The sequence below is a fragment of the Triturus cristatus genome, chromosome 3_1 (genome assembly GCF_964204655.1).
Source record: "Triturus cristatus chromosome 3_1, aTriCri1.1, whole genome shotgun sequence".
NCBI lineage: Eukaryota > Metazoa > Chordata > Amphibia > Caudata > Salamandridae > Triturus > Triturus cristatus.
In genome coordinates this window covers 616,802,437-616,825,388 of record NC_140583.1, presented here as the reverse complement: position 1 = coordinate 616,825,388, position 22,952 = coordinate 616,802,437, and the positions used below count along the sequence as shown (strand labels likewise).

At 48.1% G+C, this 22,952-nt stretch overlaps 1 protein-coding gene across 3 annotated transcripts in view; it reads left to right on the top strand.

Annotated features, from left to right (window-relative positions):
* PCSK6 (proprotein convertase subtilisin/kexin type 6) overlaps positions 1-22,952 on the top strand; it is a 1,413,069-nt gene that overhangs the window by 275,887 nt on the left and 1,114,230 nt on the right. The gene's annotated exons all lie outside the window — the stretch shown is intronic.

Here is a 22,952-nt window from a genome sequence, read left to right as displayed (position 1 = left end):
CTTTAAATTTATTAATCCACACCCCCCGCGCGTTCACTTAATATCTTATTGTACTCATATTTCTTCTGTGTCAAAGTCAACAATAGAGTAGCATCATTTAAGGAAGCAATGTGGGCAGTCTCTAAATCTCTAATTTCTCGTTCTAGCAGGAGTAGTCCTTGATTCAGGCGTTTATTTATTTTTGTTTTTATTGCAATGACTAGCCCCCTTATAGTGGCCTTCAGTGCATCCCAGTGAATATTTATATTAGTATCAGTCACCTTGTTATGACTAAGATAGTCTGTAATGGCCTCCGCAATCTTCTCTCTGTTTGCAGGGTCCGACAAAACATCATTTTTAAACCGCCATCTTTTGGGAGTTTGTGCCTTGTGACTTCCCGTTAATTTAAGAGAAATGCAAGAATGATCAGAAATCAACCTTGGGGCTATATCAGTAGCCTCTATGAGGCAGGTGTATGCCCCAGAAACAAGGATATAGTCAATCCTAGTGTACGAGTTGTGAGGGGCCGAATAGAAAGTGTAGTCCCTTGTGTCTGGGTGCTGGAGTCTCTAGGGATCTTTGAGATTAAGTTTAGAGCAAATAGTTGTGAGTATTGCATGTGAGCTCGTGGGATGATAATGGCAGTTGGACTGCCTGTCAATTATCGGATCCAGATTGAAGTCTCCTGCCATTACTATAAGATCTTCCTGGGGTATACTATCTAACCTGTCTGAAACGCTGGACCAAAAGGAGGGGTCGTCCGTGTTAGGCCCATAAATATTAGCCACATGTAATAAATCCTCTCCTCTCCTCAAGTGAGTGATCAAAAGACGACCTTAAATGTCGTGTGCAGAGGATTCTAGCGTTATGTTAGCAGATCTCGAAATCAAGATAATGACACCTCGTTTCTTCTTATCAGCTGGAGAGCATGCCATTTGCGAAATCCAGTTACATTTAATGAGGTTAATGTCATCCTCAGAAAGCTTTGTCTCTTGTAACAACACATTGTCACTTTTTGTCTTGGCTAAATACTCTAAGACCTTATGCCTTTTCACGGGGTGATTAAGACCTTTAACATTTAGAGACACTATCTTCAAATCGCTCGATAGGGCACATTGTTTGTTAGTGGCCATCAGGATCGGTTTCAAATGGTGAAATCAATAAGTATGGGTCTTGACATAGGAACAAATGCGAATAGTTTAAGTACCATATAGCAGGGCTCATATGGCAGCCATCAAAATCACATATCTGCAACAGCATAATCAACTTGAAAGCCAGATATTCAAATCCCAAACATTGTATATGGGATACAGGGCACCAGACATGTCTAATGAGTAGAAGAAGCCAGGAAAGGAGAAGAGTGAAGGAGAAGGAGAAAAAGAAAGAAAAGAAAAGAAAGAAAAGTAGATGGAGAGCAGCCGAGGAATCAACTATAAAATCAGTGAAAACGTTATTGAAATCGTGGGCTCTCTCAACCCAGTCACCCCCCTTCCCCTTCCTCCCCACCCCAACCGGAATACTTAGCATGTGGGAGGTGCGACGACAGAAGTGTCCACCCGCACTCCGGAGGAAACATCATAATCAGAACATATACAAACCTTCCCAATATCTAACTATCAGTCAACCTTTGGCTAAAATGCAAGCCTAAATAGAAACAAATACCATCCCACCCAAATACCATCACAACCCATAAAGGACGTGTACATAATATCAAATTACGTATGAATAGATGCAGTACCCCGGGTCTTCTGGAGGGAACAATGTTAAGAGATACGATGGAATCAGTGCCCGCATTACGCCGGACCTGGTGAGGACTTCCTCTTACTGGCAGAGAGCTGTGATGAGTCCATGTCTTGAGCAGGAGGGCCCTCTAGATAATTCGCAAGGTCTCTGGGATTGTTGAAAAAGAGGTGTCTACCCCCATCAGTGATCTTAAACCTAGTAGGGCCGGCAAAAGAGAACAGGATACTTTTGCTCTTCAACTTGTCCCTTAGATTTAGGAAACCCCTACGCATATCAACAGTAGGTTTCGAAAAATCTTGGGTAAAAATAATTTTGTGACCCTTCCAGATGAGTTGATGGTTTTTCCTGGCGTAGCTAAGTATTGCTTCAACCTGTCGAAATCGCAGAGGCTTACAAATGATTGGACGGACCCCCTGCCGTGATGAGGATTTAAATGAAGGGATTCTGTGTGCTTTGTCCAATTCAAAAGGGTGATCAAACGTTATGCCAGTAAACTTAGGAATCCAGTCCTCTAGAAAGGCTAAGCAAGAGCCTAGAGCCTCCTCCGACCCCTCCGGAACACCAAGGATTCGAATGTTGCCTCTCCGATTACGGTCTTCCAACTCAGCTGTCTGTCTCATCAGCATAGACGACACATTCTTCAAGGATTTTGCTTCAGTACATGACTTGGCTACGATGTCCTCAACATCACTGATCCTCTGTTCAGCTACAGAGAGTCTGTTATTCACAGTGTTCATATCTGCTCTAATGGCCGTTATCTCCAACTGTATAGTATCTGTAGTTTGTTTGGTTGATTTGGCCAACTCATGGACATCAGCCAGCTTTTTAAGGATTAGGTCCAATGTACTGTTGATATCTGGTTTCACTTTGATGGGTGAATCTGACTGTGAGGGTTCACCTTTATTTCTTTTGTGCATCAACTTAGAATCGCGATCAGCCATTTTAAAGATATTAGTTTGCGGTATCTAATTGGATAATTAGTTGGTTGTCTGCTTGGTTAATGAAAATGCCTAGGGACTCCCAAGAGCGTGCTGGAAGAAAAGAAAGTCTCAAAAAGGACCCCTATAAAGATAGTAGCGGCTTACTGTAACGATGCGTGGTCATAATGTGGGTACTTATGAAGCTCCATTGGGCCAGGTGGCCATAACACATGCTGATTGCCGTTAATTTGCCCAGGTGTGGTAGGAATAGCCGACAGAAGGTAATGTAGCAGTGTAGCAATATGTCGCAGATAAAGGATATCGAGCCAAGTAGGTAGCCAGTGGTGTCAGGTAGGATAGCAGCTTGCAGCTTGCACAGATGCATCCGGAAAAAAGAGCAATCCTGTCTCCAGCTTGGTGTACAGCTCCCTCCCTCTGCAATTCGCACCAATAGAGCACAGCGCTTGGTGTGGAAGAGCTTGGTGTGCAACTCCCACCCTCCGCAATTCGCAACAGATAGAGCACACACTAGAGCATCAGAGCTCAAAGACAGGACTCCAGCAGAGGGGAAAAACAGGAGTGTCAAGGCTGCTACCAGTTGTTAGGACACGAGCCATGTTTAAATGAAATGGCATTCAGCTGTTGAAACGGCGCCGTAAGAGGACATCAATCGATTCACAAGCAGACCCATGGCATGCGCTGGACTCACGCTGGTCTCTCGAGAACAAGCGATAATTGAATGACTTAGTTTTAATAGACGTTAGTGCAGCCTTGCCGCCATCTTGAAGTCAGGCATGCCGGTACACCAACAGACAGCTCACCAAAGTTACCAAAGACGCTGAAAGCACCCTGGCCTCAACGCGACATCAGCGCGAGTGAGCAGCCATGCTCTGCAGATAACCATGTACCTGCCGTGATACGTCGGGTCAGCCGCACGGGACCGTCCAAACGAGACCTTCAGGTAGGCGCCATTTTGTTTCCCTTTGTAGCGCGTCGTGAAGCGGATCCCTCACAAAAGTCGACTTTTCAGCCTCCGCCGTCAAATACAAAGGGCTCCCCAAACTCCAGACACCTTGCAAGGCGATACCTGCGCCACCCGATGCACGCTTAGTCGGTCGCAGGGCTCGGGAAGGACAGCGTTTTCCTCCGGTCCGACGGAGTGACTAAATCAGGCGGCCATCTCCACTGCCGTCCAAGCCACACACCCCCATCGTAAATCATTTTAATAGAACCATACAGGTGCTTCCTAGTGAGCATGTGTACTAAGAAGAGGCGTAGAAACCCTTTTATTAGTTTTAAAGTCCATCAAAGTAAAATATGATTCCTATTAGTGCAAAGAAAATGTACTATTACTGTCATACAAAGACATGGTTAAAATATACGAGGGTGGCAATTTTTTTTTTTTTAAAGGATTAAAAAAAATGGAATAAAAAATCACCTGTTACCTTGCGGTTAAGGGAAAGCAGTTAGGGACAGTAAGTTATGTCCCATACCAGGCCTAACCTTCGGGTGACGCAATACCGAGGCTTCTTGCCTGGCTCCAATTTTAGCTTCTCTTCTAGGATTGGAAAGAAGCCAATTCGTGCTCTTGTGGAGATTTATAAGAGAAAGTGTATTTCAGTCTTGGCACATGGTGCAGGTATTTGGGGTCATTTTGAAGCCAAAAATCTCCAGACCGAGGAAGATAAGACATTCAGAAGGATCCTGGGATGAGGGCTGCTAGTAGGAATACTAGCAGCCCTCATTTCTTTGTCCACGAAGGAACCTGGCTTACGCCATGTTAAGGACCATGCCGTTAAACAGGGGCATCATTGAGGATTGCTTGGCATGTGGCTGGGGGTCCGATAAATCGTGGGTCTCCGGTAATTTTTTGGCAAACAGGGCCATCAAGGGGGATTTGTTTAAGTCAGTAAAACCCTCCTTTAAGGAGTTTGTCATGATTCAAATGATCCCCGGAATGGAGTCCTACTTAGATTGAGTTAGACACCCTTGAGAAAGAATGTTACTCACTGAGTTTCGTTTGTTGTCTATTAGATGTAAACTTTGCTTCCCCCAGGGCAATATGATACACATGCTATTTGTTGTTGTCCCAGTTATATGGTTTCTCCCCAGACCCTGTTCCATTTCTTGTTTTTCTGCAAACACTATGGGCACCTGTCGAGAGGTCTTTTAATTCAAATTTTAAAGAAGCTTCGATTAGAAATTCGCTCTTCTACATCGTAATTCTTTGATGCATTAATGATTACCTTTGTTCATTTAAACCCAGATCTTTGATTTATTTAATAACCATTACTATTTTATTTCAAATTTGTTACTACATGTTTTTTCATCTAGATTTTTTTCGTATCATGGAACATGTTTAATTATAATTGTTGATCTTCTATGACTGTTTTCATGACGATCAAATAAAGTATATTTAAAGTAAAGAAAGAAAAAAGCATTTAGTAACAACATTTTTGGCCCACCAGTCCAGGCACTGAAGTACACTTCTTTTTAAGTAGATGTCCACATGTGGTTAGCCAGAATGGCATCACTTACAGTGCAAGAGCCAATAGCTGAACTGGGTTTACCCGTGCCCCATGCTGTGCGCTGTGGTGGTTGTTAGCAAAATTCGAATTATGGTTTAATAGACCAATGGATGAAGAGGGCGGAACCAAACCCCCTCCATGTATGTATATACGTATTTTTAATGTCATTGTTTTATTGCATGAAGCTGGTGCGACCTAAAAATGAGGACCCATGCCTTTATGGCACCCCAACTGGCCCTGCACAACTGCCGTTCAATCAGAAACTGTCATCAAGCCTACTGCTATCCCTGAAGCTTCCCATTTTTAGGTGGCAACCTGCCAGACAGCCTACCAGAAGCTTTCTAGTTCGCTAAAGACATCATGGGAACATTTAAAAAGTTGCCCTTGTAATGCAAGTTCAAGTTCAGGAATTTGTATAGCGCACTACTCACCCAGAGGGTCTCAAGGCGCTTGAGGGAGGGTGGGTGCATTACTTATCGAATAGCCAGGTTTTTAGTTGCTTTCTGAAGGAGAGGTGGTTCTGTGTAAGTCGGAGGTGAGTGGGGAGCGAATTCCAGGTTTTGGCCGCTAAGTAGGAGAAGGATCTTCCTCCCATGGTGGATCTGTAGATGCGCGGAATTGCGGCGAGGGCTTGATTGGATGATCGTAGTTGGCGGGTGGGTGTGTAGAAGGACAGTCGTGTGTTGAGGCATTCGGGTCCTAGGTCGTAGAGGGCCTTGAGTGCGTGGGTGAGGAGACGGAACGTTATTCTCTTGTTGACGGGGAGCCAGTGGAGATCCTTCAGGTGACCGGAAATGTGAGCATGACGGGGAATGTCCAGTATGAGTCTGGCTGAGGCGTTTTGGATGCGTTGGAGTTTTTTCTGTAGTTTGGCTGTGGTCTCGGCGTAAAGGGTATTTCCATAATCCAGTCGGCTGGTGACCAGTGCATGGGTGACTGTCTTTCTTGTTTCGGTGGGGATCCAGCGAAAGATTTTTTTGAGCATGCGTAGGATGTTGAAGCATGAAGATGAGACGGCGTTGACTTGTCTGGTCATCGAGAGGGAGGAGTCTAGGATGAAGCCCAGGTTACGTGCGTGATCTGTAGGTATGGGTGCTGTACCCAGGGCCGGTGGCCACCATGAGTCGTCCCAGGCAGAGGGGGGATGATCCTAAGATGAGGACTTCCGTTTTGTCCGAGTTAAGTTTTAAACGGCTGTTCTTCATCCATTCGGCTACTTCTTTCATTCCTTCGTGTAGATTGGTTTTGGCGGTGTTTGGGTCTTTGGTGAGGGAGAGGATCAGCTGGGTGTCGTCTGCATAGGAGAGGATGTTGAGGTTGTGTTGGCGCACGATGGATGCGAGGGGACTCATGTATACGTTGAAGAGGGTGGGGCTGAGTTAAGATCCTTGTGGTACCCCACAGATGACTTCGGTGGCCTCTGATTTGAATGGGGGGAGGCGGACTCTCTGGGTTCTTCCGGCGAGGAACGAGATGATCCAATCCAAAGCTTTTCCTTGTATTCCGACGTTGTTGAGGCGTTGTATGAGTGTGCTATGTCGAAGGTGGCGGAGAGGTCGAGTAGGATGAGGGCAACTGTTTCTCCGTTGTCCAGTAGCGTTCGGATGTCGTCTGTAGCTGCGATGAGGGCGGTTTCGGTGCTGTGTTTGGCTCGGAAGCCAGACTGTGAAGGGTCGAGGGAATTGTTGGATTCAAGGAAGGCGGCGAGCTGACTATTGACGGCTTTCTCAATGACTTTGGCAGGGAATGGGAGGAGTGAGATGGGGCGGTAGTTCTTAAGTTCAGAGGGGTCTGCTGTGGGTTTCTTCAGAAGGGCGCTGAGTTCGGCATGTTTCCAGCTTTCCGGGAAGGTAGCGGAGTTGAAGGTACAGTTGATGACATCGCGGAGATGGGGTGCGATGATGGAGTCTGCTTTGTTGAAGATGTGGTGGGGACATGGGTCGGTTGGCGATCCTGAGTGAATGGAGTTCATCAGGCGGATGGTGTCTTCAGTGGTGATTGGGTTCCAGGCGAAAAGGTTGTGAGAGTGCTGTTTTGGTTCGGAGGTGGGTGGAGTGGGCTGTTCATCGGACTAGTTTTCAAAGCTGTTATGTATGTCGGCGATTTTGTTGTGGAAGAAAGAGGATAAAGAGTTGCAGAGGTCTTGGGAGGGAGTGATGTCGTTGGTGCCGGCAGTGGGGTTGGTAAATTCTTTGACGATGTTGAATAGTTCCTTGCTGTTGTGGGCTTGTTGTCGAGTCGATCCTTGAATGCTGATTTCTTGGTGGATCGGATCAATTGGTGGTGTTTGCGGGTGGCGTCCTTGAAGGTGGTCAGGTTGTCAGAGGCTGGGTTTTTTCTCCAGGTTTTCACGAGGGTACGACATAACTTCTTGGATTTCTTAAGGTCATCGTTGAACCAGGGGGCCTTTTTGCTACCTTGTTTGATCTGATGGTTTTTCAAGGGTGCTAATACGTCAGCGCTGTGGGTGATCCATTGTGTGAGTTTGGTGGCAGCTTAGTTTGGGTCTGATGATATGGCAGGAGGGTTTTGGTTTAGCGAAGTGAAGAGTTGGTCGGTGGTGATTTTGTTCCAGTTTCTTCGAGGAATAGGTTGTGGGGGGTTGTGGGTCGTGGTCTTTTTGTAGCTGAAGTGAACGCAGTTGTGGTCCGTCCAATGGAGAGCTGTGGTGTGATCGAAGGAGATGTGTTTGCTGGAGGTGAAGATAGGGTCGAGTGTGTGTCCGGCAAGGTGGGTGGGGGTGTCAACAAGTTGTTTGAGTCCGAGATTGGCCAGGTTGTCCAGAAGGGTGGTGGTGTTGCTGTCGTATTTCTTTTCCAGGTGGAAGTTGAGGTCTCCCAGTAGAATGTAGTTCTCGGAGGTGAGGGCATGTGGGCTGATGAAGTCGGTGATGCATTCTGCCCATTGCTTGCCATTGGCTTTGTGGTTTGTAACTCACGTTTTCCTGCTTTCCATTTGCTGCTTTATTTGTTTTAGGCTGTCCAGCTTGAGTTCGTACCTTCCCTTGCCCAAACCTTATTTATAGTATCCTTCCAAGTGCTCCTTTTCTGTAAACATGCCTGTAAATTTTGTTCTTATTGCATCACATTTGCTGTACATTCAAATACCGAGGTCAAATATCAGGCACTGTCTTCAGAGGGCACTTGTTTACATTTCTTTCCCTGACTTCAAACTGAGAGGATTTAGTACAATTTTGCTGGATACTGGGGGTTGCAAAGAGTTTTTTCTAGCATACAACAACATTTAAATGAACTGCGTAATCATTTCAGAATGTATCAGAATTAGGAACCTAAATGAAGATAATTTCTTTATTTTTGAAGTGTATTAGAAACAAATACTTGAATATGATCAAAACAAATCAGTACACTAGGTGGTACAATTGCCACACATTTTCGTCTGTGCACTGTATAGTTTTATTAGTAAAACTGTATGTCTGTGCAAATGTAGTGGTCATTTAAATTGAAAATGTGCTGTTTGTAATGGCAATGTGCTACCACACTATGAAAACTCTGCTCTATGCCACTGCACATCACTGCACTCTACTCTGCACCACTCCACTTTAGACCACTCCATTCTATGCCTTTCTACTGAACCCTGTACCACTCTACTCTATGTAAATGCACTCTTCGCCACTCTACTATACTGCTCTCTTCGCCAGAGCACTCTACACCACTCCAGTCTAGGCCAGGCCAATCTACTCTGCACAACTCCACTCTATGCCACTGTACTCTTCGCCACTGCACTCTATGCCTATACACTCTATCCCAATGCACTTTACTCTGCAACACTCAACTCTATGCCCCTGCACTTTATACCACTCCACTGTACGCCACTCTAATCTACTCTGCGCCACTGTCCCCTACACCATGTTACTCTACGCCATTGCACACTATGACACTCTACGTAACTGCACTCGACCATGCACCACTCCACTGTACGCTGTTTCACTCTACTCTGAAACAATCTATTCTACTCCACTGCACACTGTGCCACTCCACTCTATGCCACTCCAATCTATGCCACTCCATTCTATGCCACTGCACTCTACGCCACTACACTCTTAACCATTGCACTGTACTCCAATGCAGTCTACTATGCATCACTGTACTCTACGCCACTGCTCTCTTAGTCACTCTACTCCACTCTACACCACTGCACCCTGACAGTCTACTCTGCAACACTGCACTCTACGTCACTGCACTTAATGCCACTGCACTCTACGGCACTATACTCGGGCCGGACTGGCTGTAGCCGCATCGGGCGTTTCCCCGTGACGCTGGAAGGGTGGGGGCCGCGTTTGCACTGGTGGGGGCCAGTTTTGTTACTGGGGTCCGGTTTTGCAGCAGTGCTGCAATATCGGTTTCCAGTAACAAAAGCAGCAATGCTTCACACTTGCCCCCCAACTCGCCCAAGGGGGCTGATCCAACAAGATTGCCAGGGCTGCTGTGGGTTCCCAGTCTGGTCCTGACTCTACTCCACCCTTCATCACTCTATGCTACTCTACTCTGCACTCTATGCCACTTGACTCTACTCTGGGCTACTGCCCTCTGCATCACTCAACTCTATGCCTCTCCACTTTGCACCCCTCTATGCCATGCCACTGCACTCTACTCTGCACCTCTGCTCTCTGCACCACTCCACTTCACTCTACTATGCACCACTCTAATCTACGCCACTGCATTATACGACACTGCATTGTGTGCCACTGAATTAAATGCTATTGAACTCAATGTCACTGCACCTTATGCCACTATACTCTGCAACACTCTACACCAATGCACACTAAACCAGTTCACTCTACTCTATGCCACTCCAGTTATATGCTGCTCTAAGTGACTCCACACTATGCCACTCCAATACACAACACTCTCTAACACTCCACTCTACAACACTCTACTCCACTCTTCGCCATTCCGCTCGATGATCGCAAAGTAAGTGGTTTTATTTATTTATTTAATTTTTTTTAATTTTACCTAGCCACTCGTCTGTCAACTCCCCACCTCCCCCGCCCTACCACTCGTACCTGTGCCGGCCACACCTGTTGATTTCCACGGTTGCTGGTGAGTCACAAGCACATAGGAAAACGAAAGTGAAGAACTTGCATGGGGTTAAAGATGTTTCGGAGATATTAACAATTACCACAGTTGGAGTTTCCAACAACCCTGAATCATTGCTTAAAATATACCTTGATTCAGAGACCTACAAGAAAAATCCGAGTTCCTATAATCTCATCATCCAAATACCGGGTTGTGATGAAACAGGCAAAAATCAGTAGCACACGGCCATTGTGAAATAAGAGAAAAGAAAAACCCTTACCAAACCAACACAAAAAACATGATTTTTTATCAGTCTGCGATGGTGTGACTGATAACTTTGTCCTCTGTGTTACAAGCAGGGGAAGTGGTGGCTGTTGCCCCACATGCCAGCACACCTTTTCCAGGCGCATGCAGCACCATGCTCCTTGAAACTCATTCACATTCAAACGCATTTTTTTGGGCACAATCCTCTTGCTTGCCCTCAGGGAAAGTGGGGTTCTTTTGATATTTAATACACATTGTTTATTTTTCAAATCCTTAGGCTTACACAACCTCTGTGGAAAAAAGAGATGAGCAATGCAAAGTTTAAACATACCCTACCAAAGATGGGACCGATCCAGGGCTGCACTGGCCTACAGGCCAATCTGGCTGTTTTTTGGGCTATTGGTGGACCAGTTTTATGGTCTGATGGACCGGTTTTGGCAGTTGATTTTTCTGATATTACCGCAAACACTGCCTGCATCCACAACAAATGAATGCATGCACTTCCCACTAAGTCTTATATAGCATGTCTTTACAAGTTCAAAACCGCTGCCATTCGCTAATGGCTGGTGCTTTTCCATGGCCTATGTTTGTGTCTTAGTCCGATCCTGGAAAGATCAGTTTCTCCATTGTTCAAGTTCCACAATACAACCCAAGCAGTCCAACCCTGCACAACCCCCCCCCCCCCCCCTAAAAAACATGCTGAAGTGCAGAAGGTTAATGAGCAGTAAAGCTCTTTTGAATGTAATTTATGTATCCTGTCACATTTGCTGTGCGTTCTAAGTCAGAGATCTAATGTCAGGCTATGTCTTCTGACAAATTACTGCTCATTCTTTTATCATGGAAATTTGTGTTTACATTTCTTTCTAGATCTGCAAAGTGAGAGTTTTTTGTAAAGTCAACTATGTGACATGTAATTTATTCTACCATGCAACAAAATTTAAATACATGTGAGTGAACTGTACATGTATTTCAAAATATATCACCAGTTAGGAAAGCACAATTGAAGGGGATCCCTTTCCCTTTGAGAATGTGGAATTTTTTTTTTTAAGAGCCATTATTGGTCCCAGCGACCACTGCCTACTGTTAAATAATGAAACTTCAAAGTTTAATATTTTGTGTTTTTTTAAATGCATCCTGTGTTCCTTTAAGGACAATGGGCTGCATCTTAAAAAAACAACAACAATTCTTTATTAAAACGCAATTACAGATATGGTGATCTGCTGACCTCAGCAGGCCACAATACCTGTAATGGCTGTAAGTCCTAGTGGGTCACAAATTGCAATCTGCTCATTAATATTTAAGAGGTTGGTCGTTTTGTGACCCATTAGGAATTGCTAATTAGAAGTTATAAATATTCTTATATATGGAATTGCAATTTTCTAATTGCGATTTGGTGAGAATCGCAATTTGGACATCTGGCCATTGGTGATGTACAAATAATAAAAATTTGCTGAAACCCATTTTCTATAAATTAACTTTTGTGTGCTACATAGTTTTATCAATAAAACTGCATCTCTCTGCAAATATAGTAACAATTTCAATGGAAAATGTGCTGCCTGTCAATGACAGTGCACTACCACCCCATTCTTTAGTAATATCCTGGCAATGGTGTGCTCCAAAATGAACTCCAGCTATATATCCACACTCTTACCACTCTCCTGCTGAATGGACGTGGCTCATTTGCTATACTTGTTCTTTGTGAGACCCGTGGATTTTTTACAATCCCTATGACTTCAGTGATGTAACATTGATAGCAGCACCCCCATTGTAAACAAGCATTTGCAATGCAAATAGGTCTCGCATTTGTGAGTTAGAGCTATTGACGTTGTAAATGGCAATATTTTTTACTTACACGTTTTATTTTTGGAGTGAATGTAGGTAGAATGTAAAATCCCTTGGAAAGGTCCTGCACTTCGTAATAAATATATTGAAAAAGACACAAAGTGTGGATTGTGTCAACAATTGTTTGGTGCGTACCTCATGGGTGAAGTATCGCCACACATGCACACCATGGTGCTTTACTAATGCGAAACTCATTAATAAAAGTAGTGCTTACAGACTAACCAAAGCGATCGGGATCGGAGCATGTGAATCCGAATCCCAGCTTCTCTTTCATTTTCTAGACTATTTGACTCATTCTCCTGCGTCTTTGTTATCCTCCAAACACTGGGAGGCAATGAAGTTTGCCAAGGGTGCGGGGGGCTTCGGAGGTACATGAAAATGTATTCATTGCCTAGTTGTCAAAGGTCACCCGGTGCTATTAGTTAAAAGTGTGCATATTTCATTAAGATATTAAGAGTACTTTACTCGCATCTATGAGAAAATCGACATTAACTAAACAAAATGCCAGAATGCGCGTCAGTTTTCACAGTGTTTTAGACAGTACTGGTTGCTTAGTTTCATTGCATTGTTTTTTGTATTTACTTCTTTTACACAGCATCCAAAGTAGGTTACCTAACCCCAAAGCCCAGAGTTGTTAAATGACTCATAGAAGGGAGTGTTTTACAGTTGAGCAAATGTGTCCAAATGTAATTTTGGTTGTGCCATGGAATGATCAACCAAAGAGGTACTCGTTGAGCAGGTATTTAACTACACGTTGTGGCTGTTGTTTGTTTGTACACAACCACCTCTCTGAATGTGTTTATTAACACAGAGCTCCATCTACCAGACAGTGCTCACAGAGGGGAGACTAAAGCACAGAACAAAATGTATTCATTTATCCTGAGTGTGAAAGCACCCCAAAGGTTTAGGTGCATGCCCAGAGAGGCTAGGGATCCCAGCGCTTCTACAGACTCTGCCGTGCCCCTCTGCATTAGCGGGGCACAGCTCAGAATCTGCTGCTTCTGCTAAGAATAGGTGAGGGGGATGAGGGTGGGGCATGCGGGAGTTGCCAACAGATTTGCAGGTTATTGAAAGTGATGATTCTGACGTGAGGCAATGGAGACTGACTTTGTCTGTTTGTCTGCACCAGTCTATTTCTCTACCATCTACTGGGCTCACTGTCATGTATCCATTCATCTCTCTTTGTTAGAGGTGCGCAAGCCAATATATTAATTAGCAGGTAGAGCCAGCCGGAGACGAGCCAAGCGTATACGAGCCAGTGGGCGAGCCGTGAAAATGATGGGCATGTTAATCATACAGTAAACATGATGTAAATGTGTGATAATGTCTCTTCAGAATTCAAAAAAGTGCATATCTTTAGTGTGTCACCTCAATACACAAGATTATGGCACTGAATTGAGAGGAAGTTATTAAAAGTGCTCGTTTTAAGCATGAGTTAAAACACTGCTGCTCCTCCCGCCTGACAACAATGCCATTTGTGAACTAAGAGGTGTCAGTTGCCATGCATACCCCGAATGTTGCCTAGAGTCTTATTATATTTAGAGTAACATTAAAATCTAGTTCATTAAACACGAGAAGTTTTTGTACAGCACACATCTTGAACTCGCATATTTCAAGGTGGCAATAATAAAGATGAAAAGGGAAGTGCCGGCAGGTAAGAAAACACGAACGGGAGTGGGTGGGGCGGGCAAAGGTGAGAAGTCACAGACTGAGGGAGGGGGCGGTGGGGTGGGGAGACAGGGAAGACAATAGTGTTAGGAGTAAAGGGGCCAATAGCCGTGGAAGGATACAAATGATGAATGAGGAGGGACTAACATGCCTCAAACCAATCGAAAGGCAGCATTTCAGACAAAAGCCAATGGGCAGAGAGTGGGCGGAGCTTCCACGAAGCTTCCTCACTACAGTATATACTGCATGCTTAGCAAAGCGATGGCATTACGCGCTAGCTGAGGAACAGATTGTTACGGGGGTTATCACTGGCTTTTAGGGCTGGTAACTTGCTGCTAACACTACTTGCTGCTAATACTACCGACCGGATCTTGGTCTTTTATTGTGCCTATATTTTAACTTTATCAGCCTCATTCCGCATACCCTTTTAAAAAACGTTTTACTCACCTGCTGCCTAGAGCGGGCCCCATCCCTCATTGTTGAGTTACGAGCGCCATCTTGGGTCAGTCTGGGACCAATAGTTGGGCGCCATTTTGGTGCGCGTGCTAGTGCTCCTAGACGGTAGACATTATAAACATACTAATGCAAGCGCGCGGTTGATTTCTGACATTACGCGCTAGCTGAGGAGCAGGTTGTTACGGGGGTTATCACTGGCTTTTAGGGCTGGTAACTTGCTGCTAACACTACTTGCTGCTAATACTACCGACCGGATCTTGGTCTTTTATTGTGCTTATATTTTAACTTTATCAGCCTCATTCCGCATACCCTCATTTTAAAAAATGTTTTACGCACCTGCTGCCTAGAGCGGGGCCCCATCCCTCATTGTTGAGTTACGAGCGCCATCTTGGGTCAGTCTGGGACCAATAGTTGGGCGCCATTTTGGTGTGAGCGCTAGTGCTCCTAGACGGTAGACATTATAAACAGACTAATGCAAGCACGCAGCGCGCGGGCGCAGCGGGCGCGCCAGTGGCAAGCCCGTCTGCGCCCGCCCGCGTCCCGGACGAGTCCCGGACTTTGGGCGATGATTGTGAATCCAACAAGATATGCCATATGTACTCAAAAAAACAGCTGCTGGAGATTGGCAGGAGGGTAGGCAGTGGTGTTGATGTTAATATCGAGATAGATGGCAGTGTCGTTGACATGGGGTTGAGCACAGGAAATACGCAGGCTAACATGCCTGGTCACCTTCACTGTGGGCTGATAAATAGTAGGTCACTAGTAAAGCACCACTCCGAAATAGCGCTCTTAATTGAAGATATGAAGCTAGATGCCCTGTTTCTCACTGAAACCTGGATCAGTGCGGAATCAGTTGTGGAGATTGGCCTCGCTTGTCCGGATGGATTTAAAATTATACACAAACTTAGGGAGGAGGGCATGGGAGATGGGGTAGGGTTGATTTTTAGGGAGGAACTCAATTTCACTCTGTTGCATGTGGATAAGCTAGAGGGAATTGAACTGATGTGCTTCTCGCTTCAGGAAGCTAGAGGTAATCTTTTTTCAAGCTTGCTGTGTTATCGCCCCCCGGGGAGTAATATTTCACAGCAACCCCTTTTGAATACTATTATTAATCTATCCCCATCACACTCCAAAATGGTTATCCTGGGAGACTTTAATTGGTGGGAGAAAGCTAGTATGAAAATCCAACTGAGAGATCTGAAGTACACATGTAAAAATCTCGGTCTCCAACAACTAGTCACCTCCCCGACTCACCAGGGAGGACATATACTTGATGTCCTATTCGCAAACGAGTCAGAGGTGGAACTCTTAAACATTTCCCCCCAAATTTGGACAGATCACTACCTGCTACATTTTATAATACGGTTAGCTGACTTTTCTGTCCAAGCTAATACCGCCGTGCTGTATTGGAAAGGGAGAAACTGGACTAAATTAGCGAGGACGGGTGCCCTCTTATCACCGCCTACGGTGAGCCCTTTCCAGAGCTCCAGTACAGTGGAGGATAATTATAACACCTACCAGGAGTATATTACGGCTGCATTAGATAATCTGATCCCGATGAAAAAATTGAAAATTAGAAAGAAAATTTCAGCGCCCTGGTACACTGAAGATCTGAGACAATTAAGATCACAATGCAAGAACGCGGAAAGGACATGGAGGAAGGGGTATTTGGATAGGGACAAGGCTACTCTGAAGATAGTATTGAGCAGGTACAAGTTGCTTATTTTGGAAAGTAAGGCTAACTTCTATGCTCAATCTATCTTGCAAGCCCCAAACGGGATTACCGAGCTTTTTAGAATCGCAAGAACTATTTCAGCTCCATCTTGCCTGGAGAATAAAGTAGAAGTCTCACAAAAGCTGTGCGACGAGATCGCCACCCATTTTAAAGACAAAGTGGCTAAGATTGTTGACCTTTTTAAGGACAACGAATCGACTGCCCAGAACCCTGGTAAAGAGAAAATCAAGGGGACCCCGGACCAGCAATATTCTTTGGTCACCTTCCCCACCATTTCGGCCCTTACTTTCGATACTATGGCCAGCAGTATCTCCTCCGGCTCACCCCTTGACCCCCTGCCCCAGAAAGTGTGGAAGTCATATGGTCATCTGACTTTCCCCTGGCTGCGCCAGATCTGCAACCAATCTCTGGAAGTAGGATTGGTTCCGGAGAGATGGTAGCAGGCTGTGGTATCCCCTCTCATTAAAAAGCCTTCCCTGGATCCAACTAAGCCGGCTAACTTTCGGCCCATCGCCCTCCTTCCTTTATCTATCAAGATCCTGGAAAAGGTTGTGAGTAGATCCCTCTCGGAATTTTTGGAAGAGCATCACCCCCCAATTCCCAACCCCCCCCGGACCATATCCTCGGTCCTTCTTCACCAAGAATACCTCTAGCTGGGGGAGGAGCCTAGCGCGCATCCAAGATGGTCGCGTGAGCACAGGGCTCCCCGGACCCTCGCTGCTCCTCGGAATTTATCCTGACTCTATCCTGACTTGGTTGATGGAATCTGGGAGACGAATGCTGGCTGAACACTAAACTCCTTTCGGAAATCAAATCGGACCTGGCAATCCGGAGTTATGGCGGTTTGAACTTTTGAGGCCCACCCGACGGCTGTGCCCGATGCGAGGGTGATCTGTGGAGCCAGGGCGTAGTTGAACAACAACGGCAGCGGGGCTGTGCCAGTGGCCGTCACATCACTTTCGGTTTCACTTTTGGTCTTTGAGGGGCTGGACTGTGGACTTGCTTTGTGCGACTGGGCTTTCATTTTGCCTTCGCTTGCTGCCGGTGGCTTCGTCTGCTGCCAGTGTGCTCATTGACGGTGGTCCCTTCGCTCCGCCATATTGCGGCCTGTGGTGCGACACGCGTCTGCCTGGCCTGTGCCACCTCGACGCTTCCTCGGTGGTCCCCTTCGGCGATCGAGGTTCTCATGGGAGGCAAGGGAGACCCCGAGAGGCGTAAGACCAAAACATCCCTACGTGGGGGACCGGTCCAGACGAACAACATGGACCGCTACACTCAGGGTAAAGGATCCCCCGGGACGGCCAATGTCCCCCCGGAGGACACCAGTGGTGGCCCGTCCGTTTCTCCGGATCTGTCCCTGCAGGACATCATGGGCGCCATTAAGGGCATCAGAGAGACCATCGCTACGCAGTACGAGGCCTTGGCCCGTAAAATCGACACGGTGGCAATTGACATTACGCTAATCCGGGCGGATCTCTCTAAGACCAACGAGAGGGTTCAATCGCTGGATGTGCGGACGTCCTCCCTTGGTACGGACGTGTCGGACCTGCAGGCCACTCTCAGCGATCTCAAGTCGGCCAATGATCTGATGGCCCGGCGGCTGGAAGACTTCGAGGGACGGGCCCGCCGCAATAACATCCGCGTCATAGGTGTTCCGGAGACCTCCGATAACCGCCCGGTTGATCTCCTGGTCGAGGAGCTCATCCTCGAACATCTTGCTCCCGCTGGCCTGAGTAAGTTTTTCGCTGTGGAGCGGGCCCATCGAGTCCCGGGTGGCCGGCCGCGACCGGGTGCCCCCCCGAGGCCTATCGTTGCGAGACTTTTCCACTACAGAGCCTGAGACGCGATTCTGCAGGCCTCACGGGTCCATGGCCCGGTCCGACATGAGAACTCGTCCATTAACTTTTTCCCGGACTTCACCCAACTTGTCCAGAAACAGCGGATGGGCTTCCAGGGGGTGAAGCGGCGTCTCCGGGACCTCGGTCTCAAGTACTCTATGCTTTATCCCGCAAGGCTCCGAGTGGAACATGAAGATCGGACTACCTTTTTTGACTCTCCTGCGACTGTGAGTGACTGGCTGGATTCGCTGCCGGACCGGGGTGACCGGACTGGGCCCTCTGCCGGTACCGAGGGTGGCGGGTCTCCTTTGGAGTGACTTATGGTCCCGGACTCTGCCATGTTGTACTGTTCGGCTGGGTTCTACTTCTTTTGTGCATTTTGTTTCATTATGTTGTGTGTGGGGAGCGGGCGGGGACGGGTCCCTTCCCTCCTCCGGGGTCTTTTCGTAGAATGGGGTTTGTAGGGCGACAGGCACACTGCAAGTTGGGGTGGTTTTTTGGACCGCAGGGGTGCAGGGTGGGGGGTGTTGGAGTTGGGGGGGGGTTGGTGGGTGGGTGGGGTTGTTTGCATTTGTGTTTTTTGTTTTCAAGGCGAAGTATTGGCTATGGTTCATCCTTGGGTGTTGAGCTCTTTGCTAGGGGGCCCTTGATCTACTGGAGGGGATGGGGGGGGACGGGTTGAGATTGATGTCTTGGAACGTCAATGGATTGGGGGACCGTATCAAACGGGGTGTTGTGCTGCAATATCTGCGTCGTCTGACTCCTGATGTGGTGTTCTTACAGGAGACGCATCTGGTTGGCAATATTTGTCGGGCTATGAACAGGGGGGGATATCGACTTGTGGCCCACTCTGGTTTCACCACTGGTTCGAGAGGGGTGGGCATTCTCTTGCGAGCTTCACTTCCGTTGGAAATCACCAGGGTGGTCCCAGACGATAGAGGGCGCTATGTGGCTCTGACTGGGAGGTGGGAGGGGCAGTCCCTTTCCTTGATCTCGGTCTATGTTCCCCCGGGCCTCCAGAACTCCACCTTCTCAGACTTGGGTCGTATGTTGCTTGGGCTTCCTGACAGTCTCTTGCTTATGGGTGGGGACTTTAATTCGGTTGTCTCGGGTGACCTGGACCGTCATCCGCCCAGGGCCCTCCCTGCTGCCCAGGCGTGGCTGGGCGGGCTCCTGGAGACCTTCGGTCTGGTGGACTGTTGGAGGTTAATGCATCCGACACAGTGTCAGTACACCTTTCACTCTGGGGCCCATGGGAGTCTCTCCAGACTGGATTATTTCCTTATGCCCGCGGCCCAGGCTACTCGGATTCGAGAGGTCAAACACCTGGCCAGGGGTATTTCTGATCATTCCCCACTGTGGTTGCTTTTTGACACTGGGTCGCGGTCCGCTGGGCGGATCGCTCCTATTAACCCTTGGTACCTGCGAGACCCCAAGATCCGTGATAGCCTGATTAAGTCGATTGATCAATATTTTTCTGAGAATGAGGGGTCGGTGTTGTCCTCGGTGTCCCTGTGGGAAGCTTTCAAAACAGTGCTCCGCGGGCATGCCCTGTCCCAGATAGTGGAGGCCAAGAGGTTAAGAGAGAGGCGGTTGTGACGCTGGAGACTGAAATATCGGGGCTGGAGGCAGCCTTGGAGGCGGGTGTCACCCCGGATGGGCTGCATGCCCTCAGCCTGAAGCAGTTTGAATATAAGTCTCTCGTCACTGATGCTGCCAAGACTATGTATAGGGAGCAGCAGGGTAGGTTGTATGACGCCGGAGACAAGGCGGGTAAGCTGATTGCCTGGTTGGACAAGAAGGAGAGAGTGAATCGTGTGGTCCCGGAGCTTCGGGGGTCGGATGGAGTGTGTGTGACTGAGCCTGGTGAGATTGTTGAGTGTTTTGCTGACCACCTCCGTGCAGTGTACTCCCCGGTGTCTGATAGAGATGAGGACGACTCTCGTCTTCTGCTTCGGGATATTGCCCTGCCCGGCTTATCCGTCGAGGACCGCGAGCTGATGGATGCCCCTTTGTCTGTCGAAGAGATAGCTACTGCGATTCGCTCCCTTCGCTCGGGCAAGGCTATGGGCCCCAACGGTCTGCCGATTGAACTATATAAGTTGCGCCCGGATAAAATCGCGCCTTTCCTCCGTCATATGTTTCAGGAATCGCTCGAGAGGGGTTCCCTTCCTGACGACCAGCGTCTGGCTACTATATTGGTGATTCCCAAGGAGGGTAAGCCACGTGACCGCTGTGCCTCCTATAGGCCTATTTCCCTGCTGAATGCCGAACCCAAAATCCTTGCTAAGGTCCTCGCCAATCGCTTGCTGAGCGTTATATGTGACTTGATACATCCGGATCAATGTGGCTTCATCCCACATCGTAATACCGCTCTCAACTTACGGCGTCTGCACGGCGTCCTCGCTAGGGCTGAGTACTTCGCTGAACCGGCCATATTGGTTTCCCTAGATGCCACGATGGCCTTTGATACCATTGAATGGCCATTTCTTTGGGCCGTCTTGGCGAAGTTTGGTTTTGGGGAGGGGTTCCTTAGCTGGGTGAAGCTCCTTTATGCTGGACCAATGGCTCAGGTGGTTGTCAATGGGCGGGTTTCTCGGCCTTTCGCTCTCGGGAGGGGAACTAGGCAGGGGTGCCCGTTGTCCCCGCTGCTCTTTGCTCTCGCCCTGGAACCGCTCGCTGCCTGGCTCCGTTGGGAGCCCTCGATTAGAGGGCTCCGGTGGGCCCCGGGCTTCGAGGATCGGGTTTCATTGTACGCGGATGATATTCTCTTGTATCTCACCTCACCGCGGAAGTCGCTCAATGTTCTCTTTGATGTCCTTACTTCCTTCGGGAAAAAATCGGGTCTGATAATCAACTGGTCCAAATCTTGTGTGTACCCTATCTCTGGTGGTCTTCCTCTCTTGCCGCCTCGGCTTCCGCTCCAAATATCTCAGTCCGGCTTTAAATACCTGGGGGTGTACGTTTCGTTGGATCCGGCGGTCCGCTATGAGCAGAATCTCCTGTCTCCACTCCGGCGTTTGAGGGCAGATACGGCTCGGTGGTGTAAGCTGCCCTTGTCTCCGCTTGGTCGCGCGGCGCTGTTTAAAATGATGTCCCTTCCCAGATTCCTTTATGCACTCCAGAACTCCTTCGATGTCATTCCTGCGGCCTACTTTAGGGAGGTGGAGAGTTTGCAGAGGAGACTGGTTTGGGACGGGCGATCGCGTATCGCTTTGGCCAAGCTGACTCTTTCCTGGTATGACGGGGGCATCGCGCTTCCTGATATTAGACGGTACTATTGGGCCTCCCAGCTGTCTGCCATTAATCATGCTACGTACGCTCCTGGTTCGAACCCGGCAGATGAGATGGATAAGTTCCTGCTCCCCGGCGGTAACTATAACAGAGCGCTTTACTCGCGGTCTGCTGGTAGGGCCCTTACGGGCCCTACCAGGATTGCGGTCCGTGTATGGAAGGCGGCTAACGTTGCGATGGGCTGGAGTGAGCGTTTAACGTGCGCCACTCCTCTATTCGACTCAGACCGCTTGGGAAGCCTCTGGACAACGAAAGGCTTCGAGCGCTGGGATACGATCGGCATCAGCAGAGTGGGGGACCTGTGGGTTAAAGGTGCGGTTAAATCCTTCGCGGCGCTTCAGCGCGAGTATGAGCTTAGTGACAGAGAGTTCTTCCGTTATGCACAGGTTCGGCACGCCCTGCTTTCGGTCTTTGGGGAGGGGACCACGGTCCCTTCTTCGCCTCTCGAGGACCGCATACTCGATGGTCACGTCCCCGACAGTACTATCTCCCTGATTTACAAAAAACTGATAAACAATCGGGCTGACCTCTTGGTGCGTCTTCGGGAGGCATGGACGGGAGATGGGGTGGAGCTGGACGATGAGGACTGGCAGACTGCACTGTCATCCCCTAAGGAGGTGGCCATCCCGGCCCGTCTCCGCCTAGTCCAGCTTAAGATTCTCCATCGTGTATATGTGACGGGCCCCCGCCTGGTCTCGATGGGGTTTTCAGACGACGGACTCTGTAAGCGTGGCTGCGGGCTCAGTGCTACCTTTCTCCATATCCTATGGGAATGCCGCGAGGTGGCGGAATACTGGCGCCGGGTGCATGATATTATGAGACGAGTCACCGGGGTCGCTCTGCTGCCGGAGGTGCGTCGTTGTGTGCTGAATGTATGGGAGCCCAATGACTGCAATGCGGCTCAGGCTCGGTGGGCGGCCTTGGGGAACATGATTGCAAAGAGAGATATTGCACAGCTTTGGGGTTCCCAGCGGCCTCCCACCGTGTCCGTCTGGAAGGAGAACATGGACTGGTGCATGTTCAGGGAGAAAACGGTGTATGTGGCTCGTGGTAAACCGGGGGCTTGGGGTAAAATTTGGGGGCAGTGGAACGCGTATCGTGGGTCTATCTGTGCTCCCCCTTTGGTGGATACGTCCGGGGTTGCCTCGTCCCCCTGATCCTTGAGGGTTCCTTGTGCATCTCGTACTTTGGAGTACAGATTTGGTTCTCTCGTGGCCCCCCCCTCCCTCTCAGGTCTTCTTTTATTGACCGCCCTCGGGTGGTTGGTGTGTTGACTCCCCCGGCTGGTGTTCGCCGCCCTTCATAAGTCGTTTCGCCTTGTTTGTTGTATTTTTGTATTTTTCCTTTTTGTTGTTATTTATATTAAAAGTGTGTATTCTGATTTCCCTTATGTGCAGTCGGATCTACTGTGATAGTGCGGAGCCCCTGTGGGCCAGTCATTGTTTTCTGATATGCTGGAACACTTCGACTACTAGCGGCCGGCCCTGGTGGTTGTAGGCCCGTGTTTGTAACCCTTTTTATGCACAATAAAATCTTTTCAAAAAAAAAAAAAAAGAATACCTCTAGCTCTCGCACAATCGATTGAGCCTAGCTGTCTGCACTTGCCTACGGTCTTAACGTACCGTCTAATCCCCGGATATAATCACGAA